Source organism: Callithrix jacchus, chromosome 12, assembly GCF_049354715.1.
Source record: "Callithrix jacchus isolate 240 chromosome 12, calJac240_pri, whole genome shotgun sequence".
NCBI classification, from domain to species: Eukaryota; Metazoa; Chordata; class Mammalia; order Primates; family Cebidae; genus Callithrix; species Callithrix jacchus.
Genome location: NC_133513.1, coordinates 28,551,784 through 28,575,806, shown reverse-complemented (window position 1 = coordinate 28,575,806; position 24,023 = coordinate 28,551,784). Strand labels below are relative to the sequence as shown.

At 45.3% G+C, this 24,023-nt stretch overlaps 1 protein-coding gene and 1 long non-coding RNA gene across 6 annotated transcripts in view; one reads left to right on the top strand and one right to left on the bottom strand.

Annotated features, from left to right (window-relative positions):
- Positions 1-24,023, top strand: part of GSG1L (GSG1 like) — a 279,871-nt gene that overhangs the window by 74,198 nt on the left and 181,650 nt on the right. The window lies entirely within an intron of this gene.
- LOC128929250 (uncharacterized) lies at positions 12,105-15,279 on the bottom strand. The gene is made up of 2 exons (XR_008475391.1): positions 14,550-15,279; positions 12,105-12,377 (listed from the first exon to the last, which is right to left on the bottom strand). It is a non-coding gene; the product is annotated as an uncharacterized LOC128929250 (long non-coding RNA).

Sequence of the window (24,023 nt, the reverse complement as noted above, 5' to 3'; positions counted from 1 at the left end):
ATTAGATACATAAACATTTAAATAACTCCTGGCACATAATAAGTTCTCAAGAAACATTAGCTGTTATGATTTTCTGTAGGCAGGGACTGTGGGGACCTCATCCTCCCATACCTTCTTCGAGATTATAAGGTAGAGGATGTGGGTCCCAACTTCAGCTTAATATCTGACTCATGATGAGATCTCAAGTCACCCAAGGCCCTCCCTGGGCCTTGGTTTCTGTATCTGGAAACTGAGTGTGGTGGACTCCGTGATCCCTAAATTCCTGCTTCCGTCTCTAGCAGAGCTGGATAATTGTATGTCAAGGGAGGACAGAAGAAGAACTGTGTTTTGCAGTGAGCAGGTCTATGCAAACCCATCCTCAAAGGCCAAGGGAGCTGAGAGGCCAGAGAACGAGGCTCCCAAATCCAGCTTCTCGGAAAAAAAAATCAATAGGAACTTACTAACCGAAGTGCCATATCTGGCAGCTGAGAGACAGGGGATCCCTGCACCCAACCTCCAGAAAATATCTTTTTTTTCTTCGAGATGGAGTTTCACTCTTGTTGCCCAGGCTGGAGTGCAATGGTGTGATCTCAGCTCACTGCAACCTCAGCCTCATGGGTTCAAGTGATTCTCCTGCCTTAGCCTCCCGAGTAACTGGGATTACAGACACATGCCACCATACCTGACTAATTTTTTGTAGTTTTAGTAGAGACAGGGTTTCACCATGTTGGCCAGGCTGGTCTCGAACTGACTTCAGGTGATCCACTTGCCTTGGCCTCCCAAAGTGCTGGGATTACAGGTGTGAGTCACCGTGCCCAGTTGGAAATATCCTTTATGTAGCAAGCTTTTAGCGTAAAACATGCATAGCTGGTCACATCTCAGGCTTTCTTTCGAAACTCATGACCAATAGAGAGGTTAGATAAGCATCTTGATGAGGGGTTCTCTGTGCCACAGGCATTGCTTAAAAACATTGCTGCAGGAATTGAATATCCATCATCATGGGGGTGTCGCTTCAAGATGGCATCACTCTTGCCATGCAACAGGCTGTTTTCCTACACTCCACCCCTAACTTGCCCTTGAATCTCACTTACCCACCTCTTCTGGGATAGTCCCTGGGTCGAGAGGGAGGACGCTTGGTATGGTATAGCTTCATCAGCAGTGCGTTGGCAATAAGAAATAGATTGGGCCCAGTGGGATTCCATACAAGGAAGATTCGCAGCCTTTGTTGAATAATCTCTAGTCTTTGGAATACCATGATTTTGGTTTTCTCAGAAGTAAAACAGTGAGAGATGCATGGCATTCATAATTTAAATAGTAGAAATATAGGCCAGGCACAGTGGCTCATGCCGTTAATCCCAGCAGTTTGGGAGGCTGAGGTGTGTGGATAACCTGAGGTCAGGAGTTTGAGACCAGCCTGACCAACATGGTGAAACCATGTCCCTACTAAAAATACAAAAGTTAGCTGGGTGTAGTGGTGCATGCCTGTAACTGCAGCTATGGAGGAGGCTGAGGCAGGAGAATCGCTTGAACTGGGGGGCAGAGGTTGCAGTGAGCCAAGATCTTGCATTGCACTCCAGCCAGGGCGACAGAGTGAGACTCTGTCTCAAAAAAAAAAAAAAAAGAAAAAAAGAAAGAAAAAGAAATATAATGCACACAAATACTATAATCAAAAAGAGTCTTTGTATGCCAGAATGAAAAAGAAAAAGAGAGGCATTCATCAGGGAGCAAACTACAAACATCACTAAGAAAATTAAAACTCAGCACTCAGCTCTTCTTTAGAGACTTCTCGTAGCCAGGAAATGATTCAGGATTCAGTCCAAATTGTAGGCAAATAATAAAAGCTCAGAAACAATGATCAAGGCTGGAATCTAATAACACACGTGTTATAGTTTTCTTCTGAAAGATAGTTTTTCTGTCTCCACTTCCCCTTTTCTACCAAAGAAAAATCATAATAAAATCCAGTTATTTGCAAAATAAGTTTTAGCCTGACTATACTTGGCCCGATTACTTGCATGAAGTGGAGCAAGACTAGCAATTGACCACATAGACTCTTTTTAAGTTGGCTTTGCTTGAACGTACATAAGGAATTTTGGATTAGACTTGTAAAGGTCTGGATTTAGGAAGCCAAGTCACGGATTCAGCACCAAAATGTACCTGAAATACCTGTAGGAATTGGGTGAATTCTTCTGTTCTTGAGATCCCAAAATACCTTGAGGTTCCTGGACCTGCTAGAAAGTGACATTCTTTATTTATCACAGGTCGGGAATCTTGCAAGGGCGCCCAACCTAAGACAAGGAGCTAGGCAAGTCTTAACAGGGGACCTTTTATTGTCTCCATCAAGTCAACCTCAACTCCTTAAAACAGAATGGTCATATCTAAAAATATGCCATTCTAGTCAAAACCTTGGCATAATAACCAGTATCTCCAATGTGTCCTGTGGCAAAAGAAAACACATTCTTAGCGAATGTATGTTAATAACCACATGGCAATAAAATAAGAATATTCGTAAATAGTTTCCAACTATGGAGAAATTAGAGAGAAAAGTAAGTATCTCAATTTTACTCACAAGTGTATACTTTGCTTAATTGCAGCCACTATATAGAGCTCAAAAGGAAAAAATTTTTTGACTCTGAAAAAGAAAACAAAAAAAACAGCAACGGTTCAAACAAAAGTCATAAAAATGATTTCAGCCCTTTACTAGTTCAGGCACCTGTGATTCATTCTTTTTCTGTTTGATGTTGTGTTAACAATCCTCATAAACACATCAGCTAATTAAGAGCTCTGGAAGTTTCCAGTCGCCTAACGGTATCATCTCCAAAGTGATCAGAAACCTGTTATTCAGGATGACTTGTCAGGGTCCTTTCCATGAATTTCCGCAAAGACACAGCCCTTTAGGATCTGCAGAAAGCTTTTAGGAAAAAGAATCAGAATAAAGCAATTAGCTGCATATACCAAGACATATCAGATCTACAATTTGGAACACATATTAATAATACATTTATACAAATACAACTCAAAGAAAGTTAAACGCCATTTCTTATTTGACAATGTTTCCCATATTATATATATATATATATATTAGACTGAGTCTCACTCTGTTGCCCAGGCTGGAGTGCAGTGGTGTGACTTCGGCTCACTGCAACCTCCGCCTCCTGGGTTCAAGCGATTCTTGTGCCTCAGCCTCTCAAGTAGCTGGGACTACAGGCGTGTGCCACCATGCCTGGTTAATTTTTATAGTTATAGTAGAGATGGGGTTTTAACATGCTGGCCAGGCTGGTCTCGAACTCCTGACCTCAGTTGATCTGCCTGCCTTGGCCTTCCAAAGTGCTGGGATTACAGGTGTAAGTCTCTCTGTCTGTGCTTGGCCCATAGAATTCTAACATAACAAATAAGACAAAAATTTTTTTCTTGGCCTTTCAGGGACCCTATTTGTTATGTCCAAGTTAGTTTGGGTCAAAAAGACTTAAGGTTAGAATTTGATATTTGCTTTTGGGAAGTATGTCAAATATCAAAGGTTTAAAACCTTGATATGAAGGTAAGGGAGCTTTAAAACACTTTATCAAAAGAGGATGCTGGGTGACTGCAAAATCATAATCATTTAGCCAAAGTGATAACTCGAAGATTGCAAAAAGCAAAAACCTTTACTCTGATAGAGAGACCTAATAAAGACAGCATGAAACCGTCTCCTTCTCTCCTTTTTGTCTTAAATTGCAGTTGATTCAAAAGGTACACAAAAATTTTTTTTATCTCTCATTAATATGACATAAATTCTTGTTTAAAAAAGAAAATGGAAATTTACTTTTATGTTAGTGTATTATCAATGCAAAAGCTAATTTTAGTAAAACCTTATAAACAAATCCGCCCAATCTCAGTCAGCTTTGGACCACACAGATAAGATTCCCACAAATCCTTTATAACTGCTTAGAAGATTTTTTTCTACTTTTTTCTTACCTCAACTTTGAGATTCATTTAGTTTTATCTGTACCGTTTCTCCCTCATTTTGAAACAACCTTTAAATAACCTCTAAACTAGAAAAAATTACTTTTCCTTCAGCAAAAACCACGTCTTCATGTCTTTTTAATAACATTTCTTCGCCTAAAATACATTTTGCTTTCTTTATATACTTGTATATAGAATTGTTTCTCTTATATCTAGTAGTTTAAATTACATGTATTAACTATAATTTTAACTCTTAGTAACCTTAATTTTCAGTGAAAAACCCAGGAAGGAAGGAATTTTGAATTGTCTTATAGCCATACTTAGAGATGGAAAGCATTTTGTAATTTTTCAGAAAGATGCTTCCTTAATTTTTTTATTAACAGATATAACTATATTTAGCTTTTCTATACCATCTAACATAAGATTCCAAAGAACATAAACTTAAACTTGTGTCTAAAAGTTAACATTCCAGTATTTTACCTAGAAATGACTCAGACATTTTCCAATGATCTGTTACTTCATTTAAGGTGACATGACTTTAAGGTCTGAAATTACTGAAAGGAATTTGAAACTCTGACACAGGTATGCTTTCTAATGGTTTTCCCCATTATTCTGGGTCTCAAGTACCCACGTGACACCCAGGGATGGCAATGAAAGGGAGGGCTTGTCTGTGTCCAGAATTTACACACCAACTATTAAGCTCAGGGCAGAAGACAGAGCTGTGAAGATAATGTCTGACCCTTCCCAGCACAGCCAGAGGACACAGCAGGGGCAGGGAGACCTCCACATTTGTCCCCAGGCCTCACCATGGCTGTTGAGTTATGGTCTAGAATCAAACGGCTCTAAGACATAAATTCACAGACAGCAGCAACAGTTTTATAACCTTAAAACATCCAGCAGAGATGGCCTAAACCCATCTGACCATAGACCCAGGAAAAGGTGTCTGCATTATTTTTAATACCAATAATTCTGAAGACATTTCTATTTTATTTTATGAACACTTTTTTTTTTTTTTAATGGAGTTCATGCTTGTCACCCAGGCTGGAGTGCACTGGTGCGATCTCTGCTCACTGCAGCCTCTGCCTCCTGGGTTCAAGTGATTCTCCTGCCTCAGCCTCCCGAGTAGCTAGGATTACTGGCACCTGCCACCACGCCCAGCTAATTTTTGTATTTTTAGTAGAGACAGGGTTTCACTATGTTGGCCAGGCTGGTCTCGAACCCCTGACCTCAGGTGATCCACCCACGTTGGCCTCTCAAAGTGCTTGGATTACAGGCATGAGACACCGTGTGTGGTCACTAATTTTATGTACGAAGGATTGCTAAAGTCATGTGAACTTGAAAAATATTTGAACTCAGTAACTTACGAGCACTCGCTTATTTCTAAGTCCATTTGGTACCATGTAGACAATATACAAGCAGACCTATTATAAGTATACATAAAATACAGACAGGTAAAGATTTCATAGCTTTGATTTACAAATTTTAGCCACGAAACAGGTAAAACTCACTAATTTACTTTTATTTTATTTTTTAAAATATAGAGATGGGGTCTCATTCTGTTGCCCAGGCTGGGCTTGAACTCTTAGTCTCAGGCTATCCTCCTGCCTTGGCCTTCCAAAGTGTTGGGATTACAGACATTAGCCATTTTACCGGCCACAACTCACTAGTTTGAAAGGACAGTTAGGGCTGGGCATGGTGGCTTATGTCTGTAATCCCAGCAGTTTGGGAGGCCAAGGTGGGAGGATCACTTGAGGTCAGGAGTTCGAGACCAGCCTGGCCAACATAGTAAAACCCTATCTCTAATTTTGTAAAAATACAAAAATTAGCCAGGTGTGGTGGCAAGTGCCTGTAATTCCAGCTACTTAAGAGGCTGAGGCAGGAGAATTGCTTGAACCTGGGAGGCGGAGTTTGCAATGAACTGATATCATGCCACTGCAGCCTGGGTGACAGAGCAAGGCTTGGTCTCAAAAAATAAAATAAAATAAAGACATCTGGATTCAAATATTATAAATGGAACAAATTAAAGTTTATCTGTCCCACGTGGCCAAAGTCCTTACAGAGTTTTAGAGACAACAAGGCAGTAAAATTACATCTCCAAGCATGGAGTGTGAATTTAAACTTTATTTTTAAAGGAGTTTCATTTAATGAGTTAGAAAAAGATTAAAAATGGATGCCAAAGTAACACACAACCGTAGGAATTCACCACAGAACTTTATAAGGATATCAATTTAATTAATTATTTTTTTGGAGACATTATTTCACCTTCGTTTCCCAGGCTGGAGTGCAGTGGAACAATCTCCTGTCGCTGCAACCTCCGCCTTCTGTGTTCAAGAGATTCTTGTGTCTCAGCCTCCCGAGTAGCTGGGATTACAGGTGCCCGCCACCACGCCTGTTTAATTTTTGTATTGTTAGTAGAGACGGGGTTTTACCATGTTGGCCAGGCTGGTTTTGAACTCCTGACCTCAGGTGATCCACCCACCTTGGCTTCCCAAAGTGTTGGGATTACAGGCGTGAGCCACCGCGCGTGGCCTGAGACCAATTTCATGTAGATGGTTAGCTTCTAAGTTAGTGTCCATCTTCCAACTGAATCACGGAGCTCAGGGTGGAGCCCATTAGCAAATAGGATCAGAGAAGGATTTCCAGCTTCCAGGGTCTCGTACTTGCAAATGTGGAAAGCAGGTGCAGCTGGAAGGCAGCGCGCTTAGGTGTCCCCAAATCAAGGTCCCATTTTTATACTGGATCCTTGGTCCCCTCAAAGAAAGAAGCACCACGAACAGTGCAAAGGACAGTGTACCCCACTGCAAGAACATTCCCCCAAGGCTGGTGGAAAACCCCGCGCCAGTGACTCACTTCGTGATCAGCCCATTCCCCACGAGAGTCATATCCCTCGGTCTCAAGTGTTTCCAGCCTCTAGGTATCTAAATCACACTTTTCTTTCTTTCTTTCTTTGATACGGAGTCTCGCTCTGTCGCCCAGGCTGGAGTGCAGTGGTGCGGTCTCAGCTTACTGCAGCCTCCACCTTCCGAGTTCAAGTGACTCTCATTCTCCTGCCTCAGCCTCCAAAGTAGCTGGAATTACATGCACGCACCACCACGTCCGGCTAATTTTTGTATTTTCAGTAGAGATGGGGTTTCACTATTTTCCAGGCTGGTCTTGAGCTCCTGGCCTCGAGAGATCTACCTGCCTCAGCCTCCCAAAGTGCTGAGATTACAGGCATGAGCCATTGTGCCTGGCCAAATGACACTTTTCTTAGCTAAATATGCAAAGAAATAAGTCATCTCCCTGCAGCAATAACACTCATTGTAAACACTGTCAGCCACCCCCAAAATGGCAGCCCTCATCAGTGACTTGTCAGCCATGGCACACGCAAAGGTCATATTCTGTCACAGTACTAAGTAATCCCTGGTACTCCCGAAAGCCTAAGAGATCACGGAAAGCAATGCAAAAAAGTAGAGGTTTAGACCCCAGAGAAACCTTCCTATGACTCTTGGGACTCCACAAGGAAGGCAGAAGACCCCAAAAAGGGGGTGAGTGGCATCTTTTCCTGTGTTCCTCAAGGAGTTGTGTTAGTTTGTTTATGTTGCTATAATTAAATAGCTGAGACTGGTTTTTTTTTTTTTTAGACGGAATTTTGCTCTGTTGCCCAGGCTGGAGTGCAATGGCGTGATCTCGGCTCACCACAACCTCTGCCTCCTGGGTCCAAGTGATTCTCCTGCCTCAGCCACCCCAGTAGCTACGATTACAGTCATGTGCCACCATGTCTGGCTAACTTTGTATTTTTAGTAGAGACGGGATTTCACCATGTTGGTCAGGCCGATCTCAAAGTCCTGACTGATCTCCGATGATCTGCCCATCTTGGCCTCCCAAAGTGCTGGGATTATAGGTGTGAGCTACCGTGCCCAGCCAAGACTGGGTAATTTACAAAGAAAAAGGTTTATTTGGCTCATGTGTCTACAGGCTATACGGAAGGCACTGTGTTAGCTTCTGCTTCTGGTGAGAACACAGGAAGCTTCCAATCATGGCGGATGGTGAAGGGGAAGCCAGCATGGCCCGTGGTCAGAGAGGGAGCAAGAGAAAAAGGGGAGGAGGTATGGGCTCATTTTAAACAACCAGCTCTTGAATGAACTAACGGCGAGAACTCCCTCATTACCATGAGGATGGAACCAAGCTATTCATGAGGAATCTAGCCCCATGACCCAGACACCTGCCATCAGTCCCCACCTTCAACAGTAGAGGTCACATTTCAACATGAGATTTGGAGGGGACAAACATCCAGACTCTATCAGGGTCTCAGGGGCACAGGAAGTCTCCTCTAGATTCATTTATGTAGCATCAAAGATGGCAAAAGGAAGGAGGAGCAGAAGTGGAAGGAAATGGAAGAGCAAGAGCAAAAATCACGCTAACAAAACCCAGGCACAGGGGCTCATGCCTGTAATCCCAGTATTTAGGGAGGCTGGAGCGGGAAGATCGCTTGAGGCCAGGAGTTTGAGACCATCTTGGCCAACATGGCAAAACCCCATCTCTACAAGAAATACAAAAATTAGCTGGGCATGGTGGCATGTGCCTGTAGTCCCAGCTACTCTGGAGACCAAGGCAGGAGGATACTTTGATCCTGGGAGGTCAAGGCTGCAGTGAGCCATGATTGTGCCACTGCACTCAAGCCTAAGTGACAGAGTGAGATGCTGTCTCAAAAAAAAAAAAAAAAAAGGAAAAAAAATAAAAATTATACTGAAAAGCAAGACACCAAACAGGGGGATCAAACATAATTTTTATAAAGGTGTTTCAGTTAACTGAAAAAAAATGCCAGAAACAGGATAAAGGCCTTCCCCATCTTGAAAAAAATTATGGCCTGAACATTAGCTTTTAATTAAGCTGACTTCTGATTGTAGAGCTCTAAAAAAAAAAATCTTCTTTCCAGTTATAATTCTGCCTCAAGCCATTTTACTTTTGCATCTGTTGCTAGCTGGACTTCTGTCATCCAATGGGCAGCCCACAGAAGCGCTGATCCTGGCATTTTTGGGGCATTCTCATACTCACATCGTGGTCCAAAAGTGTCCAAAACGTGACTGCACTGCTCCACATAGAAGTGGCTGGGTACCCTGGGATGTCCCCCATGGAGGCTTCATTCCCTCTGTCCATTTCTTGGTCTCTCAGCTCCTGGCTGGATTGCTACACATTCTACAGCGAGCAGTCTATACAAACCCACCTTCAAGGGTGGAGGGAGCTGGGTAATTTACAAAGAAGAAAGGTTTATTTGGCTCATGCTTCTACAGGCTATATGGCCGTAGAAGGCCTGACAAATCCTGTTTCTCAGAGAGAAACATTCACAGGGACTTAGGAACAGAAGTGGTGTCTTGAGGCCATGCGACAGTGGATTTCTGCACTGACCTCCAAAAACTTTCATTTCACTAGCAAATTTTAGGATAAAACATGAGTAGCTGGTCACGCTTCAGACTTTCTTGCAAAACTCATGACCAGCATCATGAGGATGCTAGTAAGCATGGTGATGAGGGTTGTCTATGCTGTGGGCATTGTTTCTCTGTGAGGGGTTATTTATGCCACAGACGTTTAAAGATCTTGCTGCAGGAGTGAAACGCTGGTCATCATGGCAATTTTACTTCAAGATGGCGTCACTCTCGCCATGCAACAGCTGTTTTCTTGCAAGCTGAGATGCAGATAATTGTGGGCCACAGTCTCACAGTGTCAGCCATAGTATGCCTCCAAAAAACTCCCTAATATCCCTGCCCCCCATTTTGATTTCTCTTTCAAAGAATGCTCTTGGAGAATGAGATAGGACGACTGAGGAGGGAGGATCGCTTGAGCCTAGGAGTTTGAGATCAGCCTGGGTAACATAGTGAGACCTCATCTCTATATTTAGAAAAAGGCGGGGCGCGGTGGCTCACGCCTGTAATCCCAGCACTTTGGGAGTCCGAGGTGGGCAGATCCCGACATCAGGAGTTCAAGACTAGCCTGACCAATGTGATGAAACCCCATCTCTAGTAAAAATACAAAAATTAGCTGGGCATAGTGGCATGCGCCTGTAAACCCAGCTACTCAGGGGGCTGAGGCAGGAGAATTGCTTGAACCCGGGAAATGGAGGTTGTAGTGAGCCAGGATCACACTACTGTACTCCAGCCTGGGCAACAGAGTGAGATTCCGTTTTTTTTTTAAAGGTCGGGGGGGGGGGCAGAAATAAGACTGAGGTATGGGGAAAATTATTTGCCTTGCTTTAAACCAAACCAAACATATGGGATGACATTAAAAAACATCCCAATTCTTTTATTTATCGAGCTTCCCTGAAGCTGAGTCCTTGTCCTGCATCACATGCTTCACATATATTACCTCGTTTATCTCTAGCTGCCCTATGCAAAGGGCAGCACTAGCTGCTGTAACAAGTGAACCCTGAAATGTCAATAGAGTAACAGAAGAACTATATTTTCTTTTATTTTTTTGAGACAGGGTCTTGCTCTGTTCCCCAGACTGGAATGAAGTGACACGATCACAGCTCACTGCAGCCTCAAACTCCAGAGCTCAAGTGATCCTCCTGCCTTAGCCTCCTGAGTAGCTGGGACTACAGGCATACACCACCACGCCCAGCTAATTTTTGTATTTTCACTAGATACAGGGTTTCACCATGTTGTCCAGGCTGGTTTCAAACTCCTGTACTCAAGTGATCCTCCTGCTTCACCCTCTCAAAGTGCTGGGATTACAGGTGTGAACCACTGTGTCCAGCTAGCAATAGGAGTTTATTTCCTGCTCATGTAACATGTCAGTACAGGTGGTCCTGGAGGATGGTAGTTCTACTCTACATAGGGTTTTGGGATGATATGGTTTTGTAATTTGTCCCCTCCAAATCTCATGTTGAAATGTGGTCCCCATGTTGGAGGTGGGGCAGGTAGGAGGTGTTTGGGTCATAGGAGTGACTTATAAATGACTTGGTGCCCTGCCCACAGCAATGAGTTTATGCAAGTTCTGGTTGTTAAAGAAACTGGGAACTCCTCCCTCTCCTCTCTCTTGCTCTCACTCCCACCATGTGATACGTCTACTCCCCCTTCACCTTCCAACATGAATAAAAGCTTCCTGAGGCCTCAGCAGAAGCAGAGCAGATGCTGATACCATGCTTGTACAGCCTGCAGAGCCATGAGCCAAGTAAACCTCATTCTCTATAAATTACCCAATTTCAGGTATTCCTTTATAGCAACACAAAATGGACTAACCCAGGGGACTAGCAACTTCCAAACTGTAGCTGTACCATTTCGTAGGGTCTTAGAGCCCTTTGCATCTTCGTGGAGGAAGAAAAAGATGGTACACCCATTTCATAAGCGCCCACCCCAGGAAGTGCCCCACTTCACGCATACACACATCCTATTGGTGGGAACTAGTCACGTGACCCACAGGTTACATGATCCCATTGGGATGCAAGGGATGCCGGGAAATCTTGTACCTGGCTGGGCTGAGTGCAATGGCACAATCATAGCTCACTGCAGCCTTGAACTCCTGGGCTCAAGTAATCCTCCCACCACAGCCTTTTGAGTTGGAGGGCTATAGGTGTGTGTCACCACATCAAGTCATTTTTAATTTTTTTTTTTTTTTTGAGACAGTCTCGCTCTGTCGCGAGGCTGGAGTGCAGTGGCATGATCTTGGCTCACTGCAACCTCTGCCTCTCAGCTTCAAGCAATTCTCCTGCCTCAGCCTCCCAAGTAGCTGGGACTACAGGCATGAGTCACCACACCCAGCTAATTTTTGTATTTCTTTTTAGTAGAGATGGGGTTTTACCATGTTGGCCAGGGTGATCTCGATCTTTGGACCTCGTGATCTGCCCGCCTTGGTTTCCCAAAGTGCTGGGGTTACAGGTGTGAGCCACTGCACCCGGCCCATTTTTAATTTTTTGTAGAGACAAGGTCTTGCCATGATGCCCAGACTGTCTCAAATTCCTGGCCTCAAGTGATTCTTCCTCCCCAGCCTCCTAAAGTGCTGGGATTACAGGCATGAGCCAGGGCAGCTACTTCTTAGCCATAACTCTATACTACCAAAGCAGTATCACTTCTTTTGGTGGATACCACCTTATGTGGTACAGGTGACAATTATACCCAGTTTACAGATGTGGAAACTAAGACCTAGAGAGTCTGACCCCTGGATCATGGAGCTGGTACGTGGCAGAGCTGGGACTTGAACTCAGGACTCTGTGAATTTAAATCTCTTACATTTAATCACTATAATTCTAATTTTAGATAAGCATTTGGCTTCTTCAGCTTTAACATTCTTGAGAACAAAATTCTTCTCTTGATTTATCCACGATGCCCCGATGCCCAAGCATGGCCTCTGGAGGCCATGGCGTTGCATTCGTGGTGCCAGGCAGGGCTTTCGTCTTCAGTAGTTCATCCACTTGTAGAAACGATTATCCCCAGAAAGTTGACCTGCATTTTGGGCTCCTGCCAGAAATCAAGGCATGGTACCATCTGTAAGAGATAAATAAATCAAAATATCATCAGCAGAGAAGTGTGTGCCATCTGCTGCCCCGTCAGTTGAACTGGCAGAGGCCTCCAGAGAATCCAAGGAAGTGCTTGCCAATGCTCTGCCGCCAGCCCGGATAGCAAGGGGAGAAGCTTCACACAAGATCTGTTGGCATTTTTTCCCCTAGCTGAATTCCTTGAATCTAGCCAACGAAGGTGTGTGAACTCTTGCCCTTGCCTAACAGTGAAAATCATTTCCCATTGGCTGAATTTGTTGGGGGACCAGGACTGATTCTCCTCTGCCCACCTGGCAAGTTGAAAGCACCCAGCTATAAAGAAAATTAACTGTGCACCTGCCAAAAACCTTCGCTGCTTGTAGAATCTGGGTCTCAGAACCAGAGTCAAACTTTGAACCAGCCAGATTGGAGTCTGCTTCGCTGGGCATGTCTGGAAGGCTGCTGGGTTCTCCTGACACGTGTGGGGTCTCTGGAGGGCATGGGGGACTTCCCTTAGAAGGAATGAGTTTTACTAGGACCTGCCTACTCTGCTAAGATGTGCTACAGAGGAGTAGCCAGACCAAAGGCTCTGTGCCAAGCTGTCTTGACTGGGATCCTGGCTCCACCAACTGTGTGGTGTTAGACAAGCAATTCACTCAATCTCCCTCTGCCTCAGTTTCTTTTTATTTTTCTTTCTTTCTTTTGAGATAGAGTCTCACTCTATTGCCTATGCTGGAGTGCAGTGTCCTGATCTTGGCTCACTGCTACCTCTGACTCCCAGGTTCAAGTGGTTCTTCTGCCTCAGCCTCCCAAGTAACTGGAATTACAGGCACATGCCATCATGCCTGGCTAATTTTGTATTTTTAGTAGAGATAGTGTTTCACCATGTTGGCCAGGCTGGTCTTGAACTCCTGAACTCAAGTGATCCACTTGCCTCAGCCTCCCAAAGTGCTGGGATTACAGGTGTGAGCCACTGTGCCCAGCCAGCCTCAGTTTCTTCATCTGTAAAATGGGCACCGTCATAGAAGCTGCCTCATAGGCTGTCGTGCAGATTAGCAGCTGATGCACGTACAGCACTTAGAACACACGTTGGTGTGTGCGTGATGCATGTCAGCATGTGTTATTGGTTGGCTGACTTTGTGAAACTGGTGCTTCTGCCGCTCTCTGTTGACCCTGCCTTCCCCACTTCTCCCCACCTACTGACTCCGCAGAAGCCTCAGCAACACCATCTGGCAGGTTATGGAATTAAGTCACGATCCTCAGACCCAGGATCCGGTGATTCAGCCAAGGATGCTGGGCTCCTCGGTGACCCCCTCCTCCCATCTCGTTGCCCACATCTCTGCTGCCAACCTGGGCGCCCAGTATCCATGCCAAGGGTAACTTGGCAGACTCAATACTCTACACACCTTCTGCCAGCATTGGGCATCTGCCTCTGGCCACCCCCCTTGATTTTGCCTGTGGCCCTGCCAGGTTCCCCCCACCTGCTCAGGCTGAAGTTGCAGAATTACAGCCTCCTGCTTCTGGCTTGGGAAGATGCCCGGGCTCTCCTTGGGAGGAGTGGCATGTGTCTCTAACTTAGGATCCAGGGAAGGAATTTTTTAAAAGCACTTACGTGTGGAGCCAAGCACAGGGCAGGCATTTTCACACACTCTCTTCCATTTCAATTCTCTTTCTCTCTCTCTTTTTTTCTTTTAGAGACAGAGTCTCACTCTGTCGCCCAGGCTGGAGTGCAATGAGATGATCTTGGTGGCTCACTGCAACCTCCACTTCCCAGGTTCAAGTGATTCTCTTGCCTCAGCCTCCTGAATAGCTGGGATTATAGGCACTTGCCACCATGTCTGGCTAGTTTTTGTGTTTTTAGTAGAGATGGGGTTTCACCATGTTGGCCAGGCTGGTCTCGAACTCCTGACCTCAGATGATCCAGCCATTTCAGCTCTCAAAGTGCTGGGATTACAGGTCTGAGCCACCGCATCTGGCCTTTCTTTTTAGAAAATTGAGTCTTGCTATGTTGTCTAGTCTGGGCTCAAATGAGTCTCCTGCCTCAGCCTCCCTAGTAGCTGAAACTACCAGCATGAGCCACCGTGCCTGGCTTGTTTGAATCCTTTTTGCAAGCGTGGAAGGGAGGTGCTCTGATTTCCATCTGGCAAGCAAAGAAAAGGCTTAGAGAGGTGAAGCCACTCACCTGAGATCACTTGGCTTTGAGGAGGCAGAGGATGGATTCGAACTCACGTCCTGTGGCTTCTGAGCCTAGACACCTGTACGGGAGCCTCCAGACCTGTGATGAATGATGTTGAGGGCGTGAGTGTCAAAACATCGAGCCGATCCCTTTGCAGATGTTGCCTGAACTAAATCCTAACTGAAGACGTCTTGTTTTATACCCATGACCTTATTTAGCCTTCCTGGCAACCCGGAAGGCTGGAATGGTCGATCTCAATAGCAAACAACAACAAAAAGAACCCAATCAAATAAATAAAAAAAAATTATTTACTCCCAGTTCCACAGCTAGCAGGTGGTACAGCGGGGATTCGATTTTTTAATTTTTAATTTTTTTTTGCGACAGAGTCTCACTCTGTCACTCACTGCAGCCTCTGCCTCTGCCTCCTGGGTTCAAGCAATTCTCCTGCCTCAGCCTCCCAAGTAGCTGAGATTACAGGTGCCCACCACCATGCCCAGCTAATTTTTGTATTTTTAGTAGAGACGGGGTTTCACTATGTTGGCCAGGCTGGTCTTGAACTCCTGACCTCACGATCCACCCGCCTTGTCCTCCCATGGTGCTGGGATTACAGGCATGAGCCATTGCACCTAGGCGGCAGAGTGGGGATTTGAATTCGGGTCTGTGTGAAGCCAGAGCCCAGCTTTTTGCCGGGGAGCACCCCCTACCCGGCTTCCTGGTGACCCTGGTGCATCCTGTGCCTCTCCTTTGCCTTCATATGGGAGCTTCTTTCTTAATTAGAGCGGACCTAGAGGAGGAGACTTGGGGTGGAATTCCTGGAATCAGGCCCGAGTGGTGAGCCAGAGTGAGGCAGCTGTGACCCGACCAGTTCTCTCTGCGGTGGATTCCTGGAAGCCTCATTTCTGCTGAGGGCCTGTGCCAGGCTCTCTGTTTCATGACAGTCTTGATGTGTCTGCTGACGAGCTCAAGCCGCTGCACTGAGGGCAATGTCTGAGTGACGCCCCCTCCAACCTCAGCTCAGCCAGAGCCCCTGGAGACAGTGCACTGAGGGCAATGTCTGAGTGACGCCCCCTCCAACCTCAGCTCAGCCAGAGCCCCTGGAGACAGTGTCAGAGGGGTTAGCAGCGAGGGGAAGTCAGGGCCTCCTGGATTTTCTGTTTGCTTCTCATGCTGCAAAAAGCCAGCTGCCTCAGAGGGTGAGGACACAGGTTCTGGGAAGAAATAACCTTCCATTTGTCTTTTCTGAACAGGTGAACACACCCCTGAAAAACATATTTTAAGTCCAATTCTGGGATTTGTTTCAAAATAACCTCATGGCAGTAGGGACAGTGGGGTGTAGAGGTGACAAGACTGGCCTTGAGTTGACAGGTATTGAAGCTGGGATGGTGACATGGGGCTTTTTGTCCTAGTCTCTCTACTTTTGTAAAAGACGGAAATTTCCCATAATAAATAAAATAAAATGTTTAGAGAAAGATATTTTGGAGAAACCTGGTCTGGCCATGGAATGCCTTCTATAATGTGTCCTTGTCCCTTTTTTTTTTTTTTTTTTTTGAGGCAGTCTCATTCTGTTGCGCAGGCTGGAGTGCAGTGGCGCAATCATGGCTCACTGCAACCGCCACCTCCCAGATTCCAGTGATTCTCATGCCTCAGCCTCCTGAGTAGCTGGGACTGCAGGTGCATGCTGCCATGCCCACCTATTTTTTTTGTGTTTTTAGTAGAGATGGGATTTGACCATGTTGATCTCGAAAGCCTGACCTTAAGTGATCTGCCCACCTTGACCTCCCAAAGTGCTGGGATTTCAGGCATGAGCCACCGCACTTGTCACGTCCTTGTTCCATTTCTGACCAAGTCAGTCCCCAGCATAACAGCCTTGGAAAGACAAAGATCTGAGGCCAGATCCTGATTCTGCCCCATAGTGGCTGTATAGCCTTGGGTAGGTCACTCCGCCTCTGTGAGCCTTAGTTTTCTCATCTGTAAAATGGGAATGGATTCAGACCTCATGCCATTGCTGTGATGGATGCCAAGTCCTTTGCATGGGGCTTGTTTTCAACTCTCCTTCGGGTTGTAGGATCCTGGTTCTAACTTGAGCCTGGGGTGGGATCTGCTTCCCGAGGTTGGCTTAGCAGAGGGGCCAAGTGGTGCTCAGGGTAGCATGTGACAATATAATGAGTGATATTGCAATCAAACACTTGGGAAATTTACAGTGGGGCAAACGTTTCTTCCGGATGGAGCAAGTGGTTGGTGAACCAGGCAGGCTTCGTGGCGGGAGAGCAGGGTGGACATTTCAAGCTGGTTCTCAAAGGCAGGGAATGGTTGAGACTTAGAAAAATGGAGAGAGAGAAGATGTTGAGATTAAGAGAGAAGCAAGAACAGAGACCCAGCAGTGGGAAAAGGCCAAGTGCAGATGTGATGCTGAGGTGACCTCCTGATCTTCAAGTCCGCTGCCTCGTGGCAGGTGTAAGGCTCCATGTGGCTGCCCCATGGCTGCTGTTGAAGCCCCAGCTCTTTCTCTGCTGGTGCAGACATCCCTTTCTGTCTCTTCTGTCTTAGATGGTGCCCAAGATTCCATCTCTGTCTCACTGTGGCCACATCTTCTGTATTCTGCAGGGTAGCACCCCACTTTGGTGGGATGCTTGAGAAAGCAGATTTATGAAGTCTTTCTTCATAAATTATTTATTCATTGCCTCATTCCACGATCATGTCTGCAGGCTTTGCAGTTGCAATAGCAAACAAGACATACATGGTCATGAAACTTCTAGTTGTTGCTGAAAATATGTCACCTCTGTGTTGCAGAGATATTGTCTGGGCATTATTATTACTATTATTCTTGAGATGGAATTTTGCTCTTATCGCCCGGGCTAGAGTGGGATGGCATGATCTCAGTTCACTGCAGCCTCTGCCTACAGGGTTCAAGCGATTCTCCTGCCTCAGCCTCCTGAGTAGCCAGTATTATAGTTGTGTGCCATCGTGCCTGGCTAATTTTTGTATTTTTAGTAGAGACAGGGTTTCACCATGTTGGTCAGGCTGGTCTCAAACTCCTGACCTCAGGTGATCCGTCCATCTCAGCCTCCCAAAGTGCTGAGATTATAGGCATGAACCACTGCGCCTGGCCTGACTGGCCATTATTTAGAAGACCCAGGGAATGTCACTTTTTTGGCAAGAGAATTGCTGATATATACACTTTAACATGAGAACGGAAGCTCTGTGAGGGCAGGGATTTTGTCTGTGTGGTTTGCTGCTGTATCTCCAGCACCTAAAACCAGGACTGGCACATAGTAGGTGCTTAATAAATGTTGACAGAATACAACTGTGTGAATATAAAACATTGACATCGATAACATAAGAAAAGTGTACTTTAAGAGATGGAGATTAATTCAGACACCTTCAGATATCACTGCTTGACACTGTGATTTTGATTCCTAAGATAGAGAGATAGAATATAAATTCTCAGCTGGGTACGATGGCTCACACCTGTAATTCTAGCACTTTGGGAGGCCAAGGCAGGCAGATCACAAGGTCAGGAGTTTGAGACCAGCCTGGCCAATATGTCAAAACCCTGTCTCTACTAAAAATACAAAAATTAGCCAGGTGAGGTGGTAGGTACCTGTAGTCCTAGCTATTCAAGAGGCTGAGGCAGGAGGATCACTTCAACCTGAGAGGCAGAGGTTGCAGTGAGCTGAGATTGTGCCGCTGCACTCCAGCCTGGGCAACAGAGCATGACTTCATCTCAAAAAAAAAAAAAAAAAAAAAGATTTAGGGCCTGCAACCTCCAACCTGGTCTAAACTGTGGTTAAGTCCACAGTGCTCGCAGAACTACCGTAAATAGATCCCAAAGCAGAGGAAAAGTTCCTTGCACATCCTGTAGAGGACACAGGTACTAAACAAGTCAACAAATACATACCCAGGACAATTTCAGAGCGTGATGGTGGTTTCATGATGGAAGAAAAGCAACACAGGTGTAGGCACGAGCGTGATGGGGTGAGGACCACCTTAGGTAGGGCGGCATGCCAGCTCTTCTCCGTCCACCCATCCACGTCCATTCCCTGCCCTTCTCTGTGCCCTAGGAACTGCCTGGACTCTGTGCCCATTGGTTTTGGCCAACAGGAGGAATCTACAGGGAATCAAGAGGGCAGAAGGAGAGAAAGATTAGGGCATTCCCTTCTCTCTCATCTTGTCTTCTTCTTGTTGAAGTTTTGACAGTGACTACATTTCTCTAAGGAGTGGCTCTCAAAGTGTGGTTCCCAGACCGGCAGCATCAGCATCCCCTGGGAACTCGTTAGAGAGACCGATTCTGAAGTCCCCGCCCAAAGATGCTTAAGTTCTGATGCTGAGGCTTGTTAAGTTCAACTTCAGCTCCTGGCAGCGGCTCCTCCTCTATGGTTTCACCTCTTCCAGGCTCCTTCCCCTCCTCTGCCCTATCAGACCTGGGTTTCCCATAATTACCAGCCCCTCAAGCCTGTCCACACCTCTATGAATAATTTTTTCACTCCTCGGTCCTCAGTGAGCCCCTTGGAGGTGCCATCTGTTTCATGCAGGGACTCTACTGCCCAGATGGGTACCATGTCAGTTCATCCCCATCTAGACAGGGCACACCCTCTCCCGGTCACCCAGTCCCCACAGGCATGCCTCAGTCATTGCTGATCATCGAGATGGCTTGAGTTGGTGACCTTGAGTTGAGGCTAGGATTTAAGTTCTGTCTGTGTGCCCTATGGTGTGCAATGTGAGGGGAATCACACAGGAGGCTTCTCTTTAGGCTGTGGTCGGTATGAACATGCACTCTCACTTCTTCTAGCCAAGGAATCCACGATTCATGTATTCCTCTAGACCCACTAGGATAGAACTCCGAGCTTCTACTCCCAGGGATAGCCAGAAATTTCATCTCCAGTTTTTGAGATTTCCTGTTAGCCCTGGGTTGTATGAGGTTTTCAGATCATTTGACAGACCACTCTGATCTTTCCCTACTCTTCTCCTCCCCACAGCTGGTGGTTTTCCGGCCCCATGGGCGCCATGGGACCCTCACTGGGTGCAAAATTTTGGCTGCGCTAATAACCTCTGACCCCAAAGTCTAGCTTTCCCGTGACATTTTTCCTTGAAGAAAAACATCTTTTAGGGTGCTGTGGATCCCCAAACATCTTCTCCCCTTGGAATCTGCTGGCCCCCCTTTCCTTCTGCATGAAGTCCCTCTGCTTTCCCCTCCCTGAAGCAGGAAGACATCACTCTCTTCTGGGAATACAAGGGGCATTTAAGGCTTCTCCTTCCTGGGGCAGGGGATGCCAGCTCCATTCACCTTGGCTATCTTAGCAGCTCAAAGGGAATCAGATGGGGAGGGGATAACAGGAGAAATGGCATCTTCAAGAGGCAAAAATGAGGCTGTTCCCAGGCAACACTGATGGGGGAGACAATGGAAGTCACAAGGCCATGACCCAGCAGGGGCCCGCCAAGTTGTCCAGAGAATCCTGCAGCTGCCACAGGCATCCTGGACTCCCACCTCCTGAGTTGTCCCAGCTGTACCTCCCGGTGGTTGGCAACAAGCCCTACCAACTACTCTTTACTATGTATTATAGGAACACCAGCAATGGTGATCTTTGTGTTTTATAGGTAGGGAAACTGAGGCATCAGAGGTTCATGTTGATGTTACACATGAAGTAAGTGATGGAGCCAGGCTGCTCCCAGGGGAGCTCTGAACCAGTGCATGACCCTTAGCCATGTGCTAGTCTCTGATGGTACCTGTGTGTGTGTCACTCCCGTCTCCCACAGTTAGGCTGCAGAGGACCGTGTCTCATGTTTCCTCTGACCCCCATGTAGGTGACAGTGATGATGACGAAAGCCATCTCTTAAGCACTCATTCTTTTTTTTTTTGAGACGGAGTCTCCCTCTGTCTCCCAGGCTGAGTGCAGTGGCACAATCTTGGCTCACTGCAACCTCTGCCTCCAGGGTTCCAGTGATTCTCCTGCCTTAACCTCCTGAGTAGCTGGGATTATAGTTGCCACCATGCCTGGCTAAGTTTTGTCTTTTTAGTAGAGACGGGGTTTCACCATGTTGGCCAGGCTGGTCTTGAACTCCTGACCTCAGGTGATCTGCCCATCTTGGCTTCCCAAAGTACTGGGATTACAGATGTGAGCCATTGCACCCAGCCCTAGGCACCCACTCTTTTCCAGGCACTGCATCTAAGCTCTTTGCCCATGTTGAGTCTTCACAAGACCCCTACAGGTGCTGTGCCCATTTCACCAACAAGGAAATAAAGGCACAGAAAGATGGGACTCACATGTCAGGAGGTGACAGAGCCAGCATTTGCACCCAGCTCTGCTGATTCCAGAGCTCAGACTCCTGACCACTGAGCTATTCTGCCCCATTAATGCCATCCCCCAAAGGAGTGCCATTGTATGAGCCATCGCTAAAATGACTCACTGTTGTTTTTCTAATGTTGAAAGGATATTTTTAATAAGTCAGATTGGAGTGTGAGTCTTACCCTGAGTGCATATTAAAATCACCTGGGACCTTTTAAAACTCTGATATATGGGCCCCACCCTGACCAATTAAATCAGAATCTCTGTGAGTGGGGCCTGGGATTCACATTTCAGGGGTTGAGAACCATTTAATTTGGTTGACCTAATAGGATTTTTCCTAGCTTTCAAGTTCCATGGTTCACGAAAGGTATGCTGCCATCAGGTGGCGGTAACATGCCACAGCTCTACCATCTAACTGTCAAGCCTCAGTCTGAAGTGCATGCCATTGAGAGATAAGTGCACCTGTCTTAGGTTTTATGCCCAAAATAAATCCCTTAACTAAACATATAAACTTACTTGCCATTGATTTTGAGATTTTCTGGGTCCCTTCTAAAAGCAGCAAGCCAATATGGTGCCATTTAATATCTTGCTCATTAATCCTTAGTCTCTATCGCAGAGACTAGGGATTTGGAGGAAACACATGTCTTCTGCGTGTGAATTTCAGCTGTTAGACTTCTGGCCATGGAAGTATCCTGTCTTCCTCATGTCATTTCTATGACTTTTCCTTAAACCTCAGCTTTGACCTGCCTGGGCAGCGTGGGCTAAGTTTGATAATCGCTGCTCTAATGTCTTCTGTTTAGCCTTGTCCATGTAGCAGAAATAGAAGGGCGAGAGCCATTTATTTTAGCCCCTCGTGGCTTTTCTCTGTCGCCACGGAGGTATATTCTCAGGGGATTTCTTTCAGGACCTCGCCCCCCATCCCAGCTGTCCATGGTGGGAACATCCAGTTCTAGTAGGAAATCCTGACATAGCAATGGGAACAGAGAGCTGGGAAGATTTTGGGGTGTGGAGTTTGGAGTCTACAGACATGGGTTGAGTCTTGCTCCATTTCTCCCTTGCTGTGTGGTCTTAGGCAAGTCACTGAATGTTCAGACCCTCAGTTTGCTTGTCTTGGAAATGAAGATTCTCGTTGAAGTTTGTTGTGGGACCAAAGAGAAGGCAAATACCCTTTCATGATAAAGCCAATCAACAAACTAGAAATGGAAGGAAACTTCCTCAACCTGACAACGGGCACATATAAAAAAACCCACAGCTAACCACAATTTTTATGGTACAAAAATGAATGCATCCACTCCAAGATCAGGGACGAGATGAGGATGTCTACTCTTACTACTTCTATTTAATATTATATTAGAGGTTTTAGCCAAAGCAGTTAGGTAAGAAAAAGAAAGAAAAGAGATCAAGATTGGAAAGAAAGAAGTAAAATGATCTCTATTTGCAGATGACATGATTCTGTATATAGCAAGTTCTATGAATCCACTAAAACTATTAGAATTAATAAATGAACTTACCAAGATTGCAGTTTACAAGATTAATATACAGTATTTAATTGTATTTCCATGTACTGGCAATGAACAATCTAAAAATGAAATTTAGAAGACAATTCCACTCATAATAGCATTAAAAATAATGAAATCTTAGGAATAAATTTAACAAAATAAGCATGAAACCTATATTCTGAAAACTACAAAACATTGTTGAAAGAAATTTGAATCCATCTAAGTAAACGGAAAGACATCCCATGTTCATGGATTTGAAGATTTAGTATTTTAAGATAGAAATACTTCCCAAATTGGTCCCCTTACAGATTCAAGTTGTTCCCCTTTCAAAATTCCAACTTGCTTTTTTGAATGCATTCACACAGTGATCCTAAAATTCATATAAAATGCAAGAGACCCAGAATAGACAAAATGATCTTTAAAAAAAAAGGCCAAAGTTAAGAACCCATGCTTCCCAATTTCAAAACTTACTTCAAAGCTATAGTAATCAAGATGGTGTAGTACTGGCATAAGGAGAGACATATAGATTAACGGAATAGAACTGAGAGTATAAAATAAACCCTTGCACTTATAGTCAATTAATTTTTGGCAAGGGTTCCAAGACAATTCAATGCCCAGCCAAACTGCATACTTTAAACGTATGAATTGCATAGCATGTGAATTGTATCTCAATAAAATTGTTAAAGTCAAAATCCCTAGCACATAAATGCTAAATATTATTGAGTGCCCAGTTGTCAGTGAGAGCTGGGATCCTGCCACAGGAGGACGCCATCTTCCTCGGGCTCAGGAGGCATGGAGCAGAGGACCCAGAATACTTCAGTAAAAATCTTGGGCCCATGAAAATGTTTTAGGGCCAGGCAGGGTGGATCGTGCCTGTCGTCCCGGCACTTTGGGAGGCTGAGGCGGGGGAATTGCTTGAGCTCAGGAATCTGAGAACAGCCTGGGCAATAGAGTGAGATCCCATCTCTACAAAAAAAAATTTTTTAAACTAGCCAGATGTGGTGGTGTGTGCCTGTTGTCTCAGCTACTCAGGAGATCGAGGCAGGAGGATCACTTGAACCCAGGAGTTCGAGGCTGCAGTGAGCTATGATTGAGCCACCGCACTCCAGCCCAGGCAACAGAGCAAGACTTATCTCTAAAAATAAAAATAAATAAACAAAAAAGAAAGAAAATTAATTTATTTTAAAATCAGATGAGAATATATACTTTTAGGTGAACAAAATGCTTAGTATTTAACATACTCATCTTTATGCCAATGTGGTGTGGTTATAAAATAGAATTCTTTTTCTTATTATTTTTATTTTTGAGATGGAGTTCTGCTCTGTCACCCAGGCTGGAGTGCAATGGCACGATTTTGGCTCACTGCAACCTCCGCTTCCCTGGTTCAAGTGATTCTCCTGCCTCAGCCTCCTGAGTAGCTGAGACTACAGGTGCCTGCCATGACACCCAGCTAATTTTTGCATTTTTAGTAGAGACGGGGTTTCACCATGTTGGTCAGGCTGGTCTCAAACTCCTGACCTCGTGATCTGCCTGCCTCAGCCTCCCAAAGTGCTGGGATTACAGGTGTGAGCCACCAAGCCCGGCCTCTTATTGTGTTCTTAAATTTAAGAAGGGCTCCTAATTGGGAAAAGTTTGCGAGGCCAACCAATATTTTAATGCGGCGTTGGGTGTTGGTCTGAATTTGGCCATTACGTCTC